The sequence below is a fragment of the Odontesthes bonariensis genome, chromosome 2 (assembly GCF_027942865.1).
Source record: "Odontesthes bonariensis isolate fOdoBon6 chromosome 2, fOdoBon6.hap1, whole genome shotgun sequence".
Lineage (NCBI taxonomy): Eukaryota > Metazoa > Chordata > Actinopteri > Atheriniformes > Atherinopsidae > Odontesthes > Odontesthes bonariensis.
Genome location: NC_134507.1, coordinates 35,962,461 through 35,985,120, shown reverse-complemented (window position 1 = coordinate 35,985,120; position 22,660 = coordinate 35,962,461). Strand labels below are relative to the sequence as shown.

Sequence of the window (22,660 nt, the reverse complement as noted above, 5' to 3'; positions counted from 1 at the left end):
GTACTGAAAATACACTGAAGTTAAAGTTCCATTTTTAACTCATTTAAAGGGAAAATGCGTCTATTTGAATAATGCTCTTTTTTAATATGGGTCTAAGTTTCTGAGAAAGTCTTTTTTACTGTAAAATGTTGACTGTCACACCTGAACTTCATATTTATTTATGAAAATGAGAATATTTATATGCCCAGGTTGTTTTAATTCTGAAAACTAACATTTGTTACAGTAGTTCACATCATCTGTCCTCAGAATTACTTTCATAAAATCCAACAAAGACCAGACTTTATCATGTTAATGTTTAAACTGCAACCTGCAGGTTAACAATGTGAGTGACTTAAAGTGTGGAAACAAGTCCACAGAAGTTTTTATTTTAATTATATGTCAGTATATGTCGACTATCTGCAAGTAGTCCCCACAGGCAGTGTCCTTGCTGCAGGGACGACCAGGTAAGACATCTGATTCTCACATATAGATGGAACATTTGATGTTGCATAATGCCCAGTATTAATCAGACATGTTTGTTCATGTTCCAGACAGGATAGTGAATGCTTTTGTGCACAGTCCACTGTGTGGTTGTACAGCTCACGACTTAACTGAATATATTCCAACACCTGGCTCGTCTTCTTGCATCCAAATGTAGAACAAAATAGATGTTTGATCTGTAAAATCTGATGTAATGAACAGAATCCATGAGAGTTGTTGGATTTATTCATTTATTCTAACCCTCCCCGGGCTCTGGGGAGGATTCATATTTTATAGATGCAACCAAAGAAATGGGAACAGATGAGAAATTCTTCCCATCCCTGAATTTTATCTTGAGCAGCTACTGATGATGCAGCCCTTTTGGCCACCTGGTACCTGCTTCAGGTCAACCTCCTGAACAACCCAACACAAAAGGCCTTTTCTTCTTTAATTTTTCCCTACATGCTAATATTCACAAGCAGGTCCTATGCTACTGTCCTGATAGGCAATGATGACCTTCTGGCCAAACCTCTGCAATTGAGGCTCCTTTCAGTTTCCATGACCCAACCTCAATGGTAATGTATAGATTTAATAAAAATACTCAGCTTTGTGTTTAAGATGTCATGAACAGGGTCCTCCACTAGATGTTTGCCCCACCACCTGATCCAACTTACTTCCAGGTAGTGAGTAAGTGACAACATTGAGCCTATACATTTTGTTTTCAAGCCACTTCACTAAAAGTAGCTGCCACATCTTTTGATTTGTGTAACACAAGCTTCAGTACAAGTATTCAAAGTACAAGACCTTTGCAACCACAGAAGATATTATGAAGCCATCCTCGGTCATGGACTTGCAGAAAATACTGTCCAGGTTTCACATGGCCCCAGCATCTGATGGGTCTGCCCTTACCCAGAGCTGTAGGGTGAGGACTGCTACAGAGTGTAAAGGTTTCCCCCTCAGCACAATATGCAGCAGTGGAATCTTCTGATAGAGCTCAAGGCCACACCTTTACCCACTGCTGTCAGAGAGCTGCAGTTGGCTTTTCAGCCATTTTTAGTTGGGAATACATTCCAAGCTGAAGCTGTCAAGACCGTCACAAGCTCACCTTTGATCAGATACTGTCCTTAAGTTAAGGCCAACACCTTATTTATAGGATTAAGTCATGTCAACCTGTCAGGCCCTCAACTATCCCCTCCAACCCACAACTGGATGACCCAGAGACAGCTAGGAGCCATTTGATGGAGCAACAAGGTATTCAAGTTAAAGCCATTTATTCAAGCGGTAGCAGCAGCGATGCCTCTAGAATATGCAGATCTGCAAGACAAAGAAAGTCAGTCAACTACCAGCAGCTACAGAGAGCACACATGCAGGGTAAAATGAGCCTCACCAGAAAGATCCTCAGAAGCCGCTCTGAACTTGAACCTTGTGCTGAGATGTTTTTCCGTGGTCTGGCTCAGATTCTGTTGGGGTGTAGCGGAACTGGCTGAACAGCACACGCTTCTTGTTGTAGCGGGACCGAGATTTGTAAGCGTAGACTTGATCCTCGTCGGCCACAGGAGTGAAGACTGGCTCGTCCTCGCCGCTGGTGTCAGATGAAAGGCTCCAGCTCCCATCTTCAAACTGGTAATTGCTGCCAGGAGCTCCAGACTGACCTCCCTGAGCACCATGCTGCTGTGCTCCAGAACCACTGGTTCCAGTTTGTTTCTGATATGTTGGCTTAGATAGATCTTGTCCATAAACTGAATACATGGGTGAGGAAATAGAGAATTAAGATCAGCCTTCCATTTACACCCCGAGTCAATTTAACCTGCTTTTAGTTGCCGAGCTTTGATTGGGATCAGCTTACCGCTTTGTGCAGGAATGCAGGCGATGCTTCCAATCAGCACACAAGAAATCCACAAAACCCTGCAAAAACAGGGACATCTCATATGAAGTTCTGAGTACATTTAGAGACCAGTGGGGTCCAACCACCACCTCCCCTTAACATGCCCAGTCCTGTTGAGCTTAACTGTATATTCATAGTGTAATGCTGCGACCAAATGAGGTTCTGCTTGCCTCAGACATTTAAGGCAGCAGAGGTTCAGTGCCACCACTTAGAAGCACTGGGATAGACTAGAAGTTACTCACCTCATTCTGGTGCAATATAATTAAAGCTTGCCTGGGACCTGCTCCTGCCAAACTGCACTAACACAAAGTTCAGAGCCCTGTGACACTAACCTGAAGCTGCAGGAGCTGCTTTCATATGATCCTCAGTGCAGAGGGAACTGATTGCTCAGCGGTAACAGCTGCTGCTGAAAGGTGCAAGGCTGCAGTTAACTGGCAACAATGGACTAACATAGTTGTCCACGAGTTGACACGTAGTCTTAGGCCACATTTACACATAGCCGGGTATTTAGAGAAACGAATATCCCCCCCCCTCCGTTTTCCATAATAACATCGTGCACAAAACTTGTCATTTACATCAACCCGCATAAATACGCCGTCAAGCGCCATAATAACTATGCCAAACCTATTGGCGGCAGTGTAGGGAAAGGAATAAAGCCATGCAAGCCAATCAAAATCCTCAGAATCAAGGACTTTCCTCATGTAAAGGAGGAGATAACGCGAGCAAATATCACAACAAAACTGGAGGCAATAAGAGGGAAATATAGACGGTCAGTGGATACTGGACGCAGGAGCGGCCACGGAAGAGTGGTGCTCCTCTATTTTGAACTGTGCGAGCAGGTTTGGGGTGGCAAATATAATAAGGCCAGAATCGTTTGCACAAACGTAAAAATTAGTAGAACTTTAACATCATCCATGATTATCCTGATCAGTAGCCAAACAAACTGTAAACATAAGGCGCTCGCATGACGTTAAGCATTTTCTGGCGCATAATGTGACGTTTAAGAACCTAAAACGCCGTTTCTCCCAGTTGACACGGCAACACATAACCGGCGTTATCAGAAATCTCCACTTTGGCCGGAGGTTTTAGAAATAATCGTTTTCTGTGATAAAAACGGGGTTTTGGTGTAAATGAGAGGCCAAACCGCAGGAAAAAATCTGCATCTTCCTATCGTGTAAACGGGGCCTTTGGCCTTAGGTCATGCGTAGATTTCAAAGCAAAGCAGAGATACAAGGCCAATAAACCAGGGAAGGGCTCGTCCGGGATTTGAACCCGGGACCTCTCGCACCCAAAGCGAGAATCATACCCCAAGACCAACGAGCCAGGGTTTGCAACTTTAGATGTCATACGAGCGCCGCAGGCCACAGATAGCAAAACGATACCCTCGGAAGGTACGTTCGATCATCGAATAGAAACATCCTACAACTTTCAGTTCAGCTCACTCAATGTCAGTGTTGCTTCCATCTTTTTTATTTCAAAGTTCTCTTATTCTAAAGTGGAGATTAGTTGCCAAAAGTATGTGTAAATGAATCTGTAACACTACAAATCCCTGCTGTGAGTGTAAACTTGTGGAGGGTCAACGTAAACTCCAAGTAAAAGCCGGGATAACGGTTTGTCTAGCTAAAAATTGCATTGTAAAAAAAAGAAGAGTTGTTCACTTAACTGTCAGTGGCTTTAATGTTGGGGATGTTCAGTCTATGTCCTCAATAACTTCACTCATGTTGAGTGAAGGGAGAGCCAGCTGCTACAGCTCCAAACAATATAGTAAGACAGGACATTTTTGCAATTGTTATCAGCACTCTTAATTAACAATTTGGGTGAGCAAAGAGAGACGCATTTGAGATCAAGGAAGATACCCAAAGTTAACCATCAAGCTTTCCGTATAGGTTTCTTAAAGTAGGAGGGCTCGTCTGGGATTTGAACCCGGGACCTCTCGCACCCGAAGCGAGAATCATACCCCAAGACCAACGAGCCAGGGTTTGCAACTTTAGATGTCATACGAGCGCCGCAGGCCACAGATAGCAAAACGAAACCCTCGGAAGGTACGTTCGATCATCGAATAGAAACATCCTACAACTTTCAGTTCAGCTCACTCAATGTCAGTGTTGCTTCCATCTTTTTTATTTCAAAGTTCTCTTATTCTAAAGTGGAGATTAGTTGCCAAAAGTATGTGTAAATGAATCTGTAACACTACAAATCCCTGCTGTGAGTGTAAACTTGTGGAGGGTCAACGTAAACTCCAAGTAAAAGCCGGGATAACGGTTTGTCTAGCTAAAAATTGCATTGTAAAAAAAAGAAGAGTTGTTCACTTAACTGTCAGTGGCTTTAATGTTGGGGATGTTCAGTCTATGTCCTCAATAACTTCACTCATGTTGAGTGAAGGGAGAGCCAGCTGCTACAGCTCCAAACAATATAGTAAGACAGGACATTTTTGCAATTGTTATCAGCACTCTTAATTAACAATTTGGGTGAGCAAAGAGAGACGCATTTGAGATCAAGGAAGGTACCCAAAGTTAACCATCAAGCTTTCCGTATAGGTTTCTTAAAGTAGGAGGGCTCGTCTGGGATTTGAACCCGGGACCTCTCGCACCCGAAGCGAGAATCATACCCCAAGACCAACGAGCCAAAAGGTGTTCTCTTTGTGTTTCGTGAGAGCGCGCGGACAGCTGACGTAGCCATGGAATCCTGGGAATTTGTGATTGCTTTCTTTCTTCTTTGACTTTTCCAGAGCAATGAGCCTATATTGCTTGGAGTTGGCTCTCCCTTCACTCAACATGAGTGAAGTTATTAGGCACATACACTGAACAGCCCACAAAAACTCCTGAGACCAATGAGTCAATACTCACCGCCAGGTTCCACCAATTCACATCACATTTTATCAAGAAGCCCAACTTTAAGACAGAACAGGTCTATATCTCCATTTCTCTACCATTGACTTGAAGCGTTTCAATCTGGATTTATGGAACAAATACCAAAACTGCTTTAGATAATACTGCAGAGGGTGTGCTTAAATGATACAGGTATTTATGCGTGGATCTGTCTTTCAAATTCCAGATAAGAAATTCATTTAAGAAGGACTTGAAGCAACTTCGGAATGAGTGATGGAGGTTTGAGCTGTATTTCCCTATTTGGGGCTTTGATTCCAAATGCATTCAATGTTATCGTCATTGATTCAATCATTCTCTGATTTCACAGCAAAGCAGAGACACAAGGCCAGTTAGGGTGACCAACCGTCCCGCGTAGCGCGTGCGCGTACAGCGTTCGAGGCCAAAATAGTCCGTCCCGCAAATTCAGAGCTTGTCCCGCATAATTGATTCTTGCTGGGGTTGTCACTTTCCCCGCGCCACCCAGATAGCCAAACGAGCGTTACTTGACATTTCAGAACAGCACAGTCGCCGCAGACTGTAGAGCTACAACAGATCCACACACGCGCGCGCACACACACACCTTGCAGTCGCATCTGACAGGCTGGCTGTTATCAAATATTTGTTGTTGCCATGACAATTGTTCGCAGTGATGATGAACGTCAATTCACGCGCCTCATCACTAGGCACTTCAGTCAGTCAGTTGGCGCGGCATACTTGGCTAGAACTAGTTGTGGATTGTGGTTTGTGGATAAAAAAAACACAGGGGAAAATGGCAGTGTAGATGGTAGTGTGTGTCATTGAATGTTCAAAATATTATTGTTATCATTATTATTGTTATATATTACATCACCAATAACAGAGGAATCAATATATAAATTGATATACCATGTAAGGTAGTATGTGCTAGAAATGGGTAAACCACTAAGAGTCTGGCGGCAGGGCGGCGTCCCCCCTTGTCCCCCATAAACATACCCCTTGTCCCCCCTTGGGCTTATGAGCAGGTGGTCACCCTAAGGCCAGTAGACCAGGGAAGGGCTCGTCCGGGATTTGAACCCGGGACCTCTCGCACCCTAAGTGAGAATCATACCCCTAGACCAACGAGCCAAAAAGAAGCAAAGTGGTTTTTGTGATTTATTTCCGAAATTCACGTGATCTCTGCATAAAACAGGGCTTGATGTTATTCAAATTATCTCCATATGTGAAAACATTGGATTAAGTCCCAGTTCAATCTTCTGTACCTCAAGAATGTTGAACCCAGGATCTCCTGTTTACTAGACAGGCACTTTGACCAACTAAGCCACAGCACCACATGGTTCATAAGACTGATGAAAGAATAAAGAGCAGGAACTGGATCCACCTCAGGAAGTGGTTTTTGTGATTTATTTCTGAAATTCATGTGATCTCTGCATAAAACAGGGCTTGATGTTATTCAAATTATCTCTATATGTGAAAACATTGGATTAAGTCCCAGTTTAATCTTCTGTACCTCAAAAATAACTAAAGCCATGAGATGAAGTGCCTCCAAGTACAGACTGTTTTGGAAGTCCAGCACTCCTGAAGCTCTGCTGTAAACAGTTATGGCACCATGTTGATGTAAATAATAACACCTTAAGGCGACAGCAGCGCGAGGTCCCGCTGTTGAGAAAACACTTCTTTTCTGTCCATGAGCGAAGTGGTGAACCCATCCACGCAGTGAACATGTGGAAGCCTGCCGGGGGACCGAGGCTCGCCTTCAGCTCAGCGGGACCTCGCGCTGCTGTCGCCGCGGTCACCTGCCGGCTGGTGGCCGGGATGCTCTGCTCACTGGCGGACACCAGAAGGAGCTGCCGGCTGCAGGGGGCGCGGATGTTTTCTCAACTTATTTCAGGCGGCTGGCCCGGGAGAGGAGAGCGGTGAGCGGCTCACACAGGCTGACCTGTTCGTGGCTGTGAAAACCACCGGGAGGTATCACCGGCAGAGACTGGAGCTGCTGCTGCACACCTGGGTCTCTAGAAACGCACCACAGGTGAGTCAGGCTGGAGACTGCAGAAGCTCTGCACTGAAAACAAATGAACCCTTAATTCACAGCTTATTTGCATAAAAGTGACAGAGCCCTTTAAACGGCTCAATTTGGGAGAGACTGAAACTGGCAAGAATAGAGCTGGTGAAATCTCTTTATGTGAGAGTGATTTTGTGCAAAGAACTTCATGAACATGTTTTGTATAGCCCATAGACCAATTCTAACTTGTTTAAAGAGGTAAAATATGTCTCCTTTAACAAAGCAAACTTTGAATCTGTGTATTTAAACAGCGTGTTTCAATGTGATAAAGATGATTCCCATAAGAGGAGAACTGCTTTTCTACATGACTGAGAACAGGCTAATGTGTCTACATCTGAAATAAAACTGTAGAAAAAGGAGACACCTGATAGAGGACATTTAGAGGCATTCCTTTTTAAATGTTTGGTGAGCTGATCTGTCAGTGTTAAAGAAGCAGAAAGTGTTAAAGTTGATCAGAAATTGAGGTTTTACGGAGCACCAAAGAAAAATGTTTCATCGATATCAAACGTCATATTTTGTCAAAATGTTTCATCACTGATCAGCCTTTAACATTTAAAAGATGCTTTATTTCGTTCCTCGACAGCAAATTAGCTCGCTGATGACGTCAGGATCAAAAAGCCCAAAACCTGCTTGAATGAGAGCACCTGTCGCCGGGAGCGGGGACGCGCGTCTGTAACCCAAGCTACCGGGAGGCTGAGGCTGCTGGATCGCTTGAACTCAGGAGTTCTGAGCTGCAGAGGACTATGTCCATCGGGTGTCCGCACTAAAGGCTGAGTTATACTTCTTTTTACTGCCCTTGCGCTTGCGTCTTGCGCGTATGTTAATGGCTCGAGACGTTTATACTTCATTTTGCTTTGTCGGCGGTTGCGTGTGCTGCTTGGCGATTCACCGCCAGGACAGTAGGTGGAGTAGCGGGTTTTTCCAATGACAAGCCTTCTACGATGAAATGAAATTCACCGCCAGGACCTCTTCGGCAAGTCTCTCTTCGAGTGGATTCATCATATATATTATGGCCGTTTCTCAATACCAAGAATGCAAAGAACAGACTTGTGTTCTTGAGGAGAATGTTCTTGCTAGTCAACCTCGGAAGAATGAACTCGGGAGATCACAAGTACACATGCTCCGTTTTCAGTTTTGAGACGATGCGTTCTTCGTGCCCGAGGCAGCCTGCTCTGATTAAACAGCTGGGCTTTTTCATCCAAGTTTGAGGCGCAGAATTCTTCCGAACAAAATTGTAAATAGCTGGTATTAAAGGATAAGACCGTTTTTTTTACATTGGGCCCTTGATTTCACATTATAACATGATGTTCTACTCACCCCTGCTTGTTGTTGGTCATTTGGAGCCGTTCCGAAGATATTCGAGAGGCGTCTGGCTGCTCTCTTGAGATATTCGGCCATGAAACGGTTTCCTATGGGCAACGTTATACAGGCACAAACTACGCTGTTTATAATTTATTAATTACTGTACACTAGCACTGATAACGTGGAGGTGCGTCGCTTACTTAAAAAAATCCGGGTTACTGTCATTTTGAATTTTTGTCGTAAAGTTAGTGATGTTACCTCCAACACCGAAGCTCCGAAGCACGCTTCAAACTCGACAGGGTAGTTATAGTGAAGCAGTGGGCCGGAGCTTGCTTCATGTGACGTCACTGATGACGTTTGAACCACTTCACTGCTTCATTCAGACCGAGTCAGCTGACTGCTTCGAGTTGATGTGCGGAGCTTTGAACATTTGCCGCGATTCAGTGTATTCAAGATGGCTGAAGCCCCGGTTCATGTCCCCGTACGTTACGAACAGCGCACGTTTTTTGATATTCGGAGTTTTGGATTATTCTCTCATGGAGCAACCATCGAGGAAGCGTTCTAAAGTGTGGGAATATTTCCACCCAAACAGTTCCTTGTCACACCAGCCTCCTCTGTTCCCTGTGACAGAGTATTTTCCAAAGCTGGAGAAATTGACTAAAAAAAAAAAGAAATCGTTTGAGTCCTTCTACTGAGCAAAAACTACTTTTCTTTAATAAAAACACCTGAAGTAACACAAGCACCTTCTTTATTACACCAAGCACACTCCCAAAGAAAATATGAATGACAAACCAAAAATGTTCACATTGTTTTTAAATTATTATTCCATCCATCCATCCATCATCTTCCGCTTCTCCGGGGATCGGGTCGCGGGGGCAGCAGCTTAAGCAGAGAAACCCAGACGTCCCTGTCCCCGGCCACTTCCTCCAGCTCTTCTGGGGGGACCCCGAGGCGTTCCCCTGCCAGAGATCCAACGTGTCCGGGGTCTTCCCCGGGGTCTCCTCCCAGTGGGACGTGTCTCACCAGGCGTCCAGGAGGCATCCTAACCAGATGCCCGAGCCACCTCATCTGACTCCTCTGGATGCGGAGGAGCAGCGGTTCTACTCCGAGCCCCTCCCGGATGACCGAGCTTCTCACCCTATCCACCTACTGTCCTGGCGGTGAATCACACAGCACACGCAACCGCCGGCAAAGCAAAATGAAGCATAAACGTCTCGAGCCATTAACACAAGCGGCAAGCGCAAGAGCAGTTAAAAGAGGTATCAGCCTTAAGGGAGAGCCCAGACACCCTGCGGAGGAAACTCATTTCGGCCGCTTATAGGCTATTGGCGATCTCGTTCTCTCGGTCACTACCCACAGCTCGTGACCATAGGTGAGGGTAGGAACATAGATTGACCGGTAAATCGAGAGCTTCGCCTTCTGGCTCAGCTGATGGCGCACCGATCCGCCTGTCAACCTCCCGCTGCATTCGTCCCTCACTCGTGAACAAGACCCCGAGATACTTGAACTCCTCCACTTGGGGAAGGATCTCATTCCTGACCCGGAGAGGGCAAATTATTATTTCATGGGTAAATTAATCAATCTTTAATGAGGTACTACAAACCCATATGTACAACACACATACGTATACGTGTTATTATAGTGTTATTATATGCATCACATTCGCAGGGCTTCATATGGTGCAACAATCGCTACGCCAGTAGATGTCACCCAAGGGAATTGAATGAAGCTTCGAGTAGTGAACCACTTTATGACACAATGGTTCAAAATGATTCAATGCTTCAAAAAGCCTCGTTTTGCCATCACTACGTAAAGTGGGTGTTACTGACGTCCTCGTCGTGCTACTACCACAGACAGCCCACAGACCTGCTGCCTGCCTGCGCTGCTCATTCATAGCCGTGGGAACTAGGGGTGCAGGGGGTGCGGCTGCACCCCCTGCTGAATGTGCATTGCGAGATGGTGGGGAGCTAACAAAAATATATTTCATGAAAACCTATTGTACAGTCTCCTCCGATCGGGATTCGAACATGCGTCTCAAAACACAAACGTTCCGACTCAAGCAACGGAAGCACGTTTCTTACCAACTGAGCCACTGCTCCGGTCCACTGTTACAAAGTTGCTATTGAGATCTGTAGCTACTCCGAAATGCGAGACAGCGCGGTTTACTTGGACCCACGTCCCACACGCACGCGAGTCCTGCTCCTGCGTGTAGGCTCATTCCATGAGGAGGCTGAGAATGAGACGTGGTTTATGATATTATGGCACCTCTGGTTTAATGTCCACTGTCTGTCTGTGCTCGTCATCCACAGAGACCCTCGATGGAGGTGTGGCCAACAAGTTCAGCCCAGCAACATTCTGTTCTCTATATAGCCTAATTTTTTTAAAATGCTGTTAAGCCAGCTGCCGCCGAGCAGTAATGTACGCATAGTTATTTTTTTGAGTTTTGAGTTATTTTCGACGATGCTGTTATTGCAGCTACCACCGCGCAGCATGTAGTTAATTCTTAATTAGTTCTGTTAGTGATTACTTTCGACTGATGCTGTGTGAGCTGACGTGGGACACATCACACACATGAGTTCAGTAGGCCTAATGTATAGGCTACCCTTGTTGCCATGAATTTTTAGTGCTTTAATAAAATGCAATATTTTACCAGTTGATGAGGCTGCATACTTTTTTTTGGAATGGTATGGGTGTTTGCGTTGACCATAACGAGGGCGAAAAAGCCGCCACTGACCTAAACTGTGTGTTCAGGACACGATTAAACACAATGTAACAACAGGAACTTAAACAACGTTCTAATATAATTAAAGCTCGCAACAATGTTGCAAAATATGAGCCCTTCACACATGAGCACGGGTAGAGTTCCACGGTCAGATTGCAGGAAAGGCTCAGTTTTTTGCTCATTAAAATATTTCATTGAAGGAGATATATACAGCTATTTATTGTATTTACATAATATTCTACAAGTTTGCGGCCGCGACCCACAGTTTGAGAAGGCCCCCCCCCCCCCCCCCCCCCCCCCAACACTTTTTTTTTTTTTTTTTTTTTTTTTAAACCGCACCCCCTGTTAAAAACTACTTCCCACGGCCCTGGAAAAGACGCTCCAGTGCCACACAGAAAAGGAAGCTGTGTGATGTGGACCTGACGATAAATCTTTCCTGCCTGAACATTTCTTTCCTCACTTGGCATAAGTGACACATGGGTTGAACCATGTGTCAAAAGGGGGAAGAATAATGCTATAACCCAACACTGTTTTCACTAAAGGATTTTCAGATTTTCTTCAAGTTTTGCCAATCATGAACGGTTTGTGCAACGCATAACAGGTAAAACAAAACGATCACACCCACTCACCCACCACATAGATAGATTTAATAATTGCTTAGTAATAGATCGACATGTGGTCGAACTGAATTGAAGTATTCCCAGCAAAATACAAAAGAGGCTCTGCTAACAGAGATTATTCCCAGCTCACTGTGTCAATTCTGCAATAACCCAAATTAATACATTTCTTGCTATTAACCTCAAACAACATTGTTTATAACACCCTGCCAGAAAATGACACTCTAAAATCAAATTAGCGTAGTGTTGTGAGGAAACAGGACTGCCATGGACAAAAGCCTATTGTCCTTATGCATATTAGAATAAGGAAAACATTTAACATGCACATGAGACCTTTTGCAATTCTTTTACACACAGAGTTTGTAACCAGGCCACTCCATTTCACTCACACAAGGAAAAATGTTACAATATTGCAAAACTTATTCTGTCTATCTGTGTCCGCAGGTAAAATCACCACCAGCTTCCACTTCAAGCCATGATTGCCAGCCTGACGACTGAGTGGGGGTGGAGGGCCTGAGAAGGAAGCACCGGCATTCCAAATGATGGCAGAGAAACGACGCGGGTTCACGCCAACCACTGAAGGAAGATCCCCGAGCCAACGGAGGAGGAGCCAAGCTGCCAACCGGAACGACAGAGGAGGAGCAGACGACACAAGGACGAACGACAAGGAGGAACACACGCCGAGGAGGAACAACACGAGGACGAACGGTGCAAGGACGCACAGACGCCAGAGAGGACGACGCAAGGAATCAACTCAATAAACGCCAACTAGACGTGTTTCAACAAACTACACCATGGCACGTATTGGTGTGGAATTAAATATCCAAGCTCGGATATGCACAAACAACTCAGTTTTAGTCAATGGGTCACCCGACCCACATGGCTCCCAACTTAACATGCTGTTAGATTTTAAGACGGTCAAGCGGACCTCTGGAACTGAAGACAACCACTCTGAATAGGAGAACATTACCAACATATGCAAGATGCCATTTAACCCCCACCAGCAGTGAATGACTTTCTAGGCTAAAAATCTTAGAGCCAAGGATGGCCAGCACGGTTTTTAATAATAATTTTCTTTTTGCTCTGCATCTTAATTCCATGCGTGTTAAAATGGCTGTTTGATGTGCTCATAACAAAGATGATTTACTCCTCCATGTATGTTCATGTGTATGCCAATAAGGCCAACCAAAATTCAACCTCTGTTCACATTCCTGACACCAAATCAGACTTTGATGATAACATTTTGTAAATGTTTATTTTTATTTTCTTTGTTTTGCTTTGTGTTGATTTGGTTTTGTTTGTTTGTTTTTATATTCCCATTATTTTCTCTCTTGTAGACAACCGCCAGGATGATATATTTTTCAATCTGTGTGAATTAGTGATAATAGTTATGACTATTTTTAATTTTGTTCCCTTTCATTTTTTTAATTCATTTTTATTTTTCTTTAAGGTTGTTTTGTTTTCTGTTAGTGATTAGTTCTACTCAATTGAAAGAAAGTGGTTGGTGATTTCTAATTTTTATCTTTTTAAAATTCAATTTCAATATTGTTTTCCTTTAGTTTTTACATTATTTCATTTTGTTCTTCTTATTTTATTCTTTTTATTTTTTTCTTGAGTTTGTCTCCTATCAGTGATTAATTGAATCAAAAAGGGGGGAATGTTATGGAAAATTTGATGTCTGCTAACCACTTGTCTTTTAAATGACACCTTCTTGTGGACCCAATGTCTGCAGACCATGTGTCAGCTGATTAACACATTGACAATAATCATTCAAATGACCATTGTCTCCGGATTCTGCATCTCCCCAAAGTGCGAGACTTTCCCCCAGGGGGTGTGGCAAGGAGACAGTTGAAAGAATACACACCTGAAAGAAGCAAACCCTCCTCTTTCTGTATAAATGCTTCTGATTCCCCTTGTTCTGGGTCTCTTCTCACCAAGAACGCTGACTGGTGAGGACTGACCTCTTTTGCAGAAGAAAATAAACATGTGGCCGGCCGGCACAAACATTGAAAGTCTCTATTTCACTTCTCATCAGATGTAATAGGAAGGTAAGCAAAATCTTAATAGGGAATTAAGACAATAATTTCCACGACAATAGCAATGGGTATCCTGGATGATAGCCGACACCCCTTGAATAATGAATTCCAGTACCTCCCCTCTGGACGGAGGCTGGTAGTTCCTGGTTGCAGAACCAACAGATTCAAAAACAGTTTTGTCCCAGCTGCAGTTATTCTGCTAAATAAGATGTAAGACCAATTTCCTGTGGATTATTATGTTTCCAATGCACTTGCAGGTTATGTATTTACTTGTAGCAATGCTTTTGCACTTAAATTGCATTTTAACTGCCATAGTTCTTCAATAACTGCATGAAGCCTTATGGTCATCCCACTGCAGTTCTGCTTCTTGCGTACATATATGTTGTATGTTATATGTCAGCACTGTCCTTGTATTATTTATTCTTGTGTAGCCTATATGTGTTTTTTAGATTCCATGTTTATATGTGTCATGTGTCTTGTAGCTTGTATGTAAGGACACCCATCTCTCTCTTAAACTGCAAAACCAGTTTACCTACGGGTACCAATAAAGTAAACTGAACTGAACTGAACTAAACAGAAGTTTGACTGGTTTGGATACGGTCAGGATCACACTCATTGGACTCATAGAAGATCTGATTTACTTCCTTTACTTCTTCATTTGCTGTTCTCAGTGACACAGAAGACGGGATGGTGAATGAAGAACTGCAGCTAACATTCTTCACAGAGCTGGTGTGGACGGGAGAAGATGATATTTACTGTTGAGGTGAATGGAGACGGTTCTGTGTTCGATGTCATGTGAACATTCCTTTCAACACCCCGACTGATTCATTATGGAACTGCTGACTGTGCAGAAATCCGAGCAAAGGGTTCAGTGGAACAGTTTTTCTGCACAGAAAGGTTCCTAACTGAGTTCAATAACAGGAAAAGGTCAAAAATCATGAATGTAAGGTGATGTGTTTCTGTATTTTATAGGTCAAAGTCCAGAGAGAAGAGCTGTAGGACAGCACATCTGAGTGTCTGGAAGAATAGCTCAGACTGTTTGGTGAATGTTTTCAACCTCAGAGGTTCTGGGATCAAAACTTAAGACTCAGTGAAGTTTCAGCTCCAAACACTAAAAATACAAATTGAAAAACACCCCAGAAACATCTTCAAGTGTGAAGGTGGCTTGGTGAGTTTCACAGAGACCATAACTTGCCAGTGGTGCAACAGCTGGTTCAAATCCTGCCTGTTATCTTCAGGATAACTTTACATTCAATGGAGCAAACTCTCCATCCTTCCATTTGCTTTACCTGGTTTCAGGGGGACTGGAGCCTATCTGCCACAGAAACTCATCAACATTTCAATCCAACAAGTCTGAAACTAAATGAAAAACTGCAGCCCCAGATCAACGTCGGCATGATATAGTCTATGTCAAATGCAGAAACAGTCCCTGTTTCCCTTTTTGGAACTTCTCCTTTCTCAGGACAAAGTTAAATGTATGAGGACCAAAGCCAACAATGACCTGGGACATCTCAGCAGATCCAGGATCAGCAGCTTGTCCTCTGTGGAGGAAACTTCTGTTAACAAAGCTCAGTGAGACCGCATCAACGTTTCAGTTTCATTTGACTTCCTGAAGGAGAGAAACAGCGCTGGCTGCAGCTCTGAAGAAGTCTCAACTTTATGACTGCTTATACATTCAAAGATGGGGTGTTACACAAAAGTGGACGACCTGCACAGGACAGATAAGTTTTTCAGTCGCTAACTTGACCTCTAAAGCTGCCAGACTTTGCTTCCTGCTTCTGAAGAGTGCAGACGTGTCTCTGCTTCCTCCTGCTGCTTATTGCTTTATTTGCTTTTAAATCATTTTACTTCTTTCCACAAGTCTCAGATATAATTTTATTCTTTTTCTTTTAATGTCAGACAATATTTTCACGGACCGGCCTTTCAGGTGTGGCGGATAAATACTACAAATTAAATGATACAATCACAGACTCTGTGGTATTTAGTAAATATAATAATAAACTTGAATCCACTGTGTACTTGGATTTAACTTTATTAGCAGCGTCCTCCTGACATCCTCTCTGCCTCCTAACTCTCTCTGGTCGCTATGGTAACGCTGAAACACGTCTTCAAAATGCAGCTTTCTTTTTCTTAGCCTCTTCTTCTGTCTCCTCAGTGGGAAGAAGCTTTCCAAACACGCCTGTTTTTGACTCATTTTGCTCGGTTCGTGGGTTTAATATCAGCGCTGATGTGACCGAGACGAGAGAGCGAGTCAAGAACAGACGGATGGAACGGAGAGAATTCGGTCATTTTTCCAAATAATGTGGCTCTTTGTGGTAACACAGTAAAAAATGCGGCTCTTAGTCTCTGACCGGTTGGCCACCCCTGCTTTAGGTGTACTTGTGGGAGGTGTGAGCCAATGCCAGTGGTAGATGAGTCGGTGTGCTGCCGCGAACAGTCTAAAGTGTGCGAGAGGAGAGAGGAGGGAGCAGACGTTCCGGAGCATACGTCATTTTTATGTTGGAACGTTGGCGGGACACTGGCCTGTGGATTTCAGTGGCGTGCGTTCAAATTTAGAAAATAACAGAGAACCGGGCATATTTATCACAAAAATGTATTTCAACTCGAAAATAATAGTTATTTCAGACTAAACAAAAAAAAGTCGTCTCCAGGTGTCATGAGGTCTTTAATGTTGGCCTGTTGGGAATTTGATATACGTGGCTGAGATGCGGATAATTCTGTCCCACACGGCTGGCATAGCTCGGCTGGCACGGTCCCAATCGGTTGGCGATCTGCCCCTGGAATGCTCCGGTTGGAACCCCAGTGTGCACATCAGCTGTGAGCACAGGCAGCGCATGCCTCCTCGCTGTGTTGCGCTCCAACGCCGGCCGCAGCTCTGCGCACAGTTCCAGGAGGATTTCCCTCAAAACGGCTAATGAGTCAGTCGCCATCATATGCCAGCTAATCCTCTCTGTTGTAGTGAACACATGCTCTCTTCGAATTGCACCATTTGCAAAGTCTTCTAATTTAAGCAGCCATTGTTTTTAATGGTATGCATTGCACCACTTTGCACTGCTTTTATATCCGCTCGTGTAATTGCAGACACATGGGTGTATTAATAGTTTATCAGTATTAACATAATTTTTACAGAATTATGTCGTAGACTCCAAGCGTTCTAAACCATTTTTTGACGTTTTTTGTACAGTCACAGCATATTATGTGATAGGGCCACTGAAACATGTTATGGCTCGTTTGAAAGCTGAGACTTTAAACTCTTTGTGGGTCAAAACTGCGTGTCTCTAGGTGCCGCCATTAGCGAGCTATCCTTAGCTAAACCAAGGCGGGTATCCACCAAAATCAACAACAAACTGAGATCGGGGCTTTTGTTGTGAAACGTGCGCTCTGTCAGCCTGTCGCACTTTAGATACTTACATATCCGGGTCAGAGGATTTGCGTCTATTTGTGTCAAAGGAGTTTACATGTTCATAAGACCGCCTCCTTAGACTTGTCGCGTGTCTTTTTCTCCTTCTTGTTGTTTGTTTATGTCACTTTACCGTCACCCTCTGGAAACCGACACGTGCGATTGGACAAAATGCGGAAATGCACAACAATCAATGCAGCGTTATCAAAAGAGTTGACGCAAAGCCATTGGCGTAATGATCAAAATGTCCAGATGATGACACCAATTTTTGACTGCCATCTATGTCAGTTCTGTTCATAACATAATTACAAAAATCACACAGAATGTGCATTAGAATGTATAGATTTAGAATCCATAAAAAAACGGAAAAACGTATTTTTACCATGTGGGAGCCAACGCATGGGCAGTAAAAACGTAGTTTTACGTGACTTGGGAGTCAATGTGTTAATTGTTCATGTGTCTCAGATGTGCACATCACTGTCTGAGCACTAATTGTTTTCACATTTATTTATTATAACAGTTTCCCAACATCACCTTAGGTGTCGCCAAAGAATCAGCAGCTGCAGAAACGTGCGTACGCCAGCCCCGAAGCTGCCGTGAGGCACCGCACATTTCCACGGTCATTTCACTCTTGATCTGATCGTTGACGTGAAAACGTACGCCACTATTTTGTGCGTACGCACCCTTTGTACATGAAGCCCCTGATGTCTATGTATGCACGCCACTGATTCCATGGCTACGTCAGCTGACCGCGCGCTCTCACAAAGCGCAAAATGTCCACCCTCTGGCTCGTTGGTCTAGGGGTATGATTCTCGCTTCGGGTGCGAGAGGTCCAGGGTTCAAATCCCGGACGAGCCCTCCTACTCTTAAGAAAAGCTTACGGAAAGCTTGATGGTTAACTTTGGGTACCTTCCTTGATCTCACCCAAATTGTTCATTAAGAGTGCTGATAACAATTGCAAAAATGTCCTCTCTTACTATATTGTTTGGAGCTGTAGCAGCTGGCTCTCCCTTCACTCAACATGAGTGAAGTTATTGAGGACATAGACTGAACATCCCCAACATTGAAGCCACTGACAGTTAAGTGAACAATTCTTCTTTTTTTTACAATGCAATTTTTAGCTAGACAAACCTGTTAGATTCGGTTCTTTTAGTTGGAAGCTCAAGAACGGACCGGAGTAACTCAAGTGAAAATGAAGTCTTTATTGGTATGGCAACAAGTGCAGTATTTCAGCGCTGGTCTCAGTATGACAAAACTCTCGCAGGAATCTGTCAGACAGAGCTCCTTATTTCCGGTTACAATTTGTATATATGTTTCATAGTTTCACACGGTGGATCCCTTGTTGATCAAATGTGATTGGATATGCATACTAACCCAAATAATGTCTCTGAGTAATCCAAATAATGTGTGTGTGTGAATCTGCCCTTGCTTTCCCAGGCTTCCTAATTGTTTTGTCTTTCTGCTCCTGGATCACCTTAGGTCATATGGAAAAGTGCTGAGCATAATGTCTAAGAACAAAGCCAATTTTAACAAACCGTTATCCCGGCTTTTACTTGGAGTTTACGTTGACCCTCCACAAGTTTACACTCACAGCTGGGATTTGTAGTGTTACAGATTCATTTACACATACTTTTGGCAACTAATCTCCACTTTAGAATAAGAGAACTTTGAAATAAAAAAGATGGAAGTAACACTGACATTGAGTGAGCTGAACTGAAAGTTGTAGGATGTTTCTATTCGATGATCGAACGTACCTTCCGAGGGTATCGTTTTGACTATAACATTGAATTCATTTGGAATCAAAGCCACAAATAGGGAAATACGGCTCAAACCTCCACCACTCATTCTGAAGTTGCTTCAAGTCCTTCTTAAATGAATTTCTTATCTGGAATTTGAAAGACAGATCCACGCATAAATACCTGTATCATGTAAGCACACCCTCTGCAGTATTATCTAAAGCAGTTTTGGTATTTGTTCTATAAATCCAGATTGAATAAAGAAGGCTCCAGGACCTGATGGCGTATCACCCTCTTGTCTGCGCGTCTGTGCTGAACAGCTGGCGCCAATCTTCACGCAGATCTTCAACTGGTCCCTGAAACTATGTGAAGTGCCCTCTTGCTTCAAAAGCTCCACCATCATCCCAGTCCCCAAAAAATCTTCCATCTCAGGTTTGAATGACTACAGGCCTGTCGCCCTGACATCTGTGGTCATGAAATCCTTTGAAAGACTGATGCTGTCCCATCTGAAGGACATAACAGGACCCATGCTGGACCCTCTGCAGTTTGCCTACAGGGCAAACAGGTCGGCGGATGATGCCGTCAACATGGGACTGCAATTCATCCTGCAACATCTTGACTCCCAAGGGACGTACGCCAGGATCCTGTTTGTGGACTTCAGCTCGGCGTTCAACACCATCATGCCTGAACTCCTACACCAGAAGCTCACTCAGTTATCAGTGCCTGCCTCTACCTGTCAGTGGATCATCAGCTTCCTGTCAGACAGGCAGCAGCATGTCAGACTGGGGAGTACCTCATCAAAGACCCGGTCTATCAGTACAGGCGCCCCACAGGGGTGTGTCCTCTCCCCACTGCTCTTCTCCCTCTACACAAATGACTGCACCTCAAAGAGCCCATCTGTAAAACTCCTGAAGTTTGCGGATGACACCACTGTCATTGGTCTGATCCAGGATGGGGATGAGTCTGACTACAGACAGGAGGTGGAGCAGCTGGTCCAGTGGTGCAGTCAGAACCATCTGGAGCTTAACCCCAAGAAGACTGTGGAGATGAAAATGGACTTTAGGAGAAGCCCCCCCCAACTCGCCCCACTCACCATTCAGGGACCATGCAGTCTGTCATCTGCACCTCCATCACTGTCTGGTTTGGGTCAGCCACCAAACGTGACAGGGCCAAACTGCAACGGACAATTAGGGCTGCAGAGAGGATTATTAGAACTGACCTCCCTTCCATACAGGACCTGTACCGGTTCAGGGCCAGGAAAAGGGCAGTAAAAATCTCTGCAGACCCCTCACATCCTGGTCACAAACTGTTCAATCTCCTCCCCTCTGGCAGACGATACAGGGCACTGCTTGCCAAAACCAGACGACACAAAGACAGCTTCTTCCCCCAAGCAGTCACTCTGTTGAACACCCAGGAATAGCATTCCCACCCATAGTTTCTATTTATTCATATTTATAATCAATTCAACTCTTACTGTTCTGCATTTCTAATTTTTATTATTTCATGTTATTGTTGAGTGTTGTACTTTGTGAGTGAAGTTACCGGAGTCAAATTCCTTGTTTGTTTAGTCAAACCTGGCCAATAAAGCTGATTCTGATTCTGATTCTGATATCCAATATTTTCTTTTATCCACGAATCAACAAGGACTGAGCACATGATGAAAAGGTTCTGGAAATGAGAACAGGTTTAGAAACGGAGAGAATCTGAACCTCAGTCTTTGGGATGATATTGGGACCCTTTCCTCAAACAGGATCATTGTCTTAATGTAGTAAAATGATTTAAGTTGATGGTGTTCCACTGACTCAGATGAGATTTATGGGATATTGCACACAGTGGGTGGCGGTCTACAGAGTATATTATTACATTTTTTTCGGAATTTGATCAAAAAGCTACAAATATTTTGAACTGTGACCTTAGTGGGTCTTTAAAGAAGCATTTTAAAGTTCACAGGGATTTAAATAAAAAGCACAGTAATGAGTTTAATGGAATGTGACTGGATGGTTAAAAACTGTGCAGAAAGGTTATCAAGAGAAGAAGAAAAGTGGGTGTGGTTGCACGCCACAGCTGGATCTTATCGTATGTGCTGATTGTTGCAGAGTCCATCAGTCGGAGAACCAGAATGGAGCACCAGGAGCAGAACCAGGAGCAGAGCCAGGAGTTGAACCAGGAGGAGAACAAGGAGCAGTACCAGGAGCTGATGCAGGAGCTGAAGCAGGAGCAGAACCAGGAGCTGAAGCAGGAGCAGAAACAGGAGCAGTACCAGGAGCAGAACCAGGAGCAGTACCAGGAGCTGAACCAGGAGCAGAACCAGGAGCTGAACCAGGAGCAGAACCAGGAGCAGAACCAGGAGCAGAACCAGGAGCAGAACCAGGAACTGAACCAGGAGCAGAACTAGGAGCAGTACCAGGAGCAGAACCAGGAGCAGAACCCCTCCACCAGGAAACGAGCCCGCTCATCCTCTGGGTCCACCGGGCCACAGGTCAGTGTGGAGGACGTTTTTATTTTATTTCTTATTTATTTGGTTAGGACTCTCAGTGTTTCCCACAGATGTGAAGGCAATGTGTGGTGGTGGGCCACGGGGGTTTTTAGAAATAAAAATTCTTCAAAATAATTCCTTTGTTAATAATTGGTCACACAGAACTTTATTGTATTAATATTCATATCTTCATTGTAAACAAATGAATAACATAGCTAATTACACTGGTCGGACTGTTCAGCTCTGTTTCAGACTGATACCTCCGGTTCAGGCTGGTCCTCATCCTCAACACGTCTCTTTTTCAATCGCGGAAAATATTTTTCAATACTCATCTGGATTGAAGCAGCAAACATTCAGTGTAAGAGTTTAAAAAACCTACTTTATTTGATTCACAGCTGCTAGTGTTCTGACCTCGACAACCCAACTACTTTTTTTATTTTTTTACGGCAAACTTGCGACTAGTTAACTTTATAAAGAAGGCGTAATCGCTTGTTTGCTATGGGTCGGGTTGGGACGGGACAACATTGTATTAAAAATATAAAATATTTTTATAGGAATTTTTAATGTGTGATTTTATAAAGGACGGTGCACGTAATACCAACCTTTCGTGAATTTCGCCAGCCGTCTTCTTTCGGTTGAGCTAATCTAACGCGACGCTGAAGCTAGCGATGCTTCCAGGGATGATCTCGCTGATGGAGACACACACGGTGAGCACGGAGGGGAGGGGCTGTGTGTGTGTGTAGGCTATGCGAGAGAGACGCATGACTGACAGAGACGGACGGAGAGCAGGGAAAGGAAATGCAGCTTAACGAATACGAGTATTTTTTAAACAGCGTTAAAAAAAATAATAATAACGAAACGCAATATGTGGCGGCCGGTGTTGAATCTGTGGCGCACCGCCACGAATTAGTCTATGTGTGGGAAACACTGACACTGCACATTAATCAACATATCAGCAAGGCATGTAAATATGCCGGAGTTAGCACAGTTGCTAAATTTCATCCGTTGTCCTCAGGCAGGTATCATAAAAACAAACAGACAATACACCATGACAAAAACTAAAAAACAAACAAACAGAAAATATTTAGAAAGATTCACATCAAAGTTAAGAGTCCGTACACA

General features: G+C 43.9%; 3 non-coding genes across 3 annotated transcripts; 1 reads left to right on the top strand and 2 right to left on the bottom strand.

The window, feature by feature from the left end:
- Positions 1 to 3,595: 3,595 nt before the first annotated feature.
- On the bottom strand, positions 3,596 to 3,667 carry trnap-ugg (transfer RNA proline (anticodon UGG)). The gene has a single exon. It is a non-coding gene; the product is annotated as a tRNA-Pro (tRNA).
- Positions 3,668 to 6,243: 2,576 nt separating this feature from the next.
- Positions 6,244 to 6,315, bottom strand: trnap-agg (transfer RNA proline (anticodon AGG)). The gene has a single exon. It is a non-coding gene; the product is annotated as a tRNA-Pro (tRNA).
- An 11,797-nt stretch (positions 6,316 to 18,112) lies between these two features.
- trnap-cgg (transfer RNA proline (anticodon CGG)) lies at positions 18,113 to 18,184 on the top strand. Its single transcript has one exon. It is a non-coding gene; the product is annotated as a tRNA-Pro (tRNA).
- Positions 18,185 to 22,660: the final 4,476 nt, after the last annotated feature.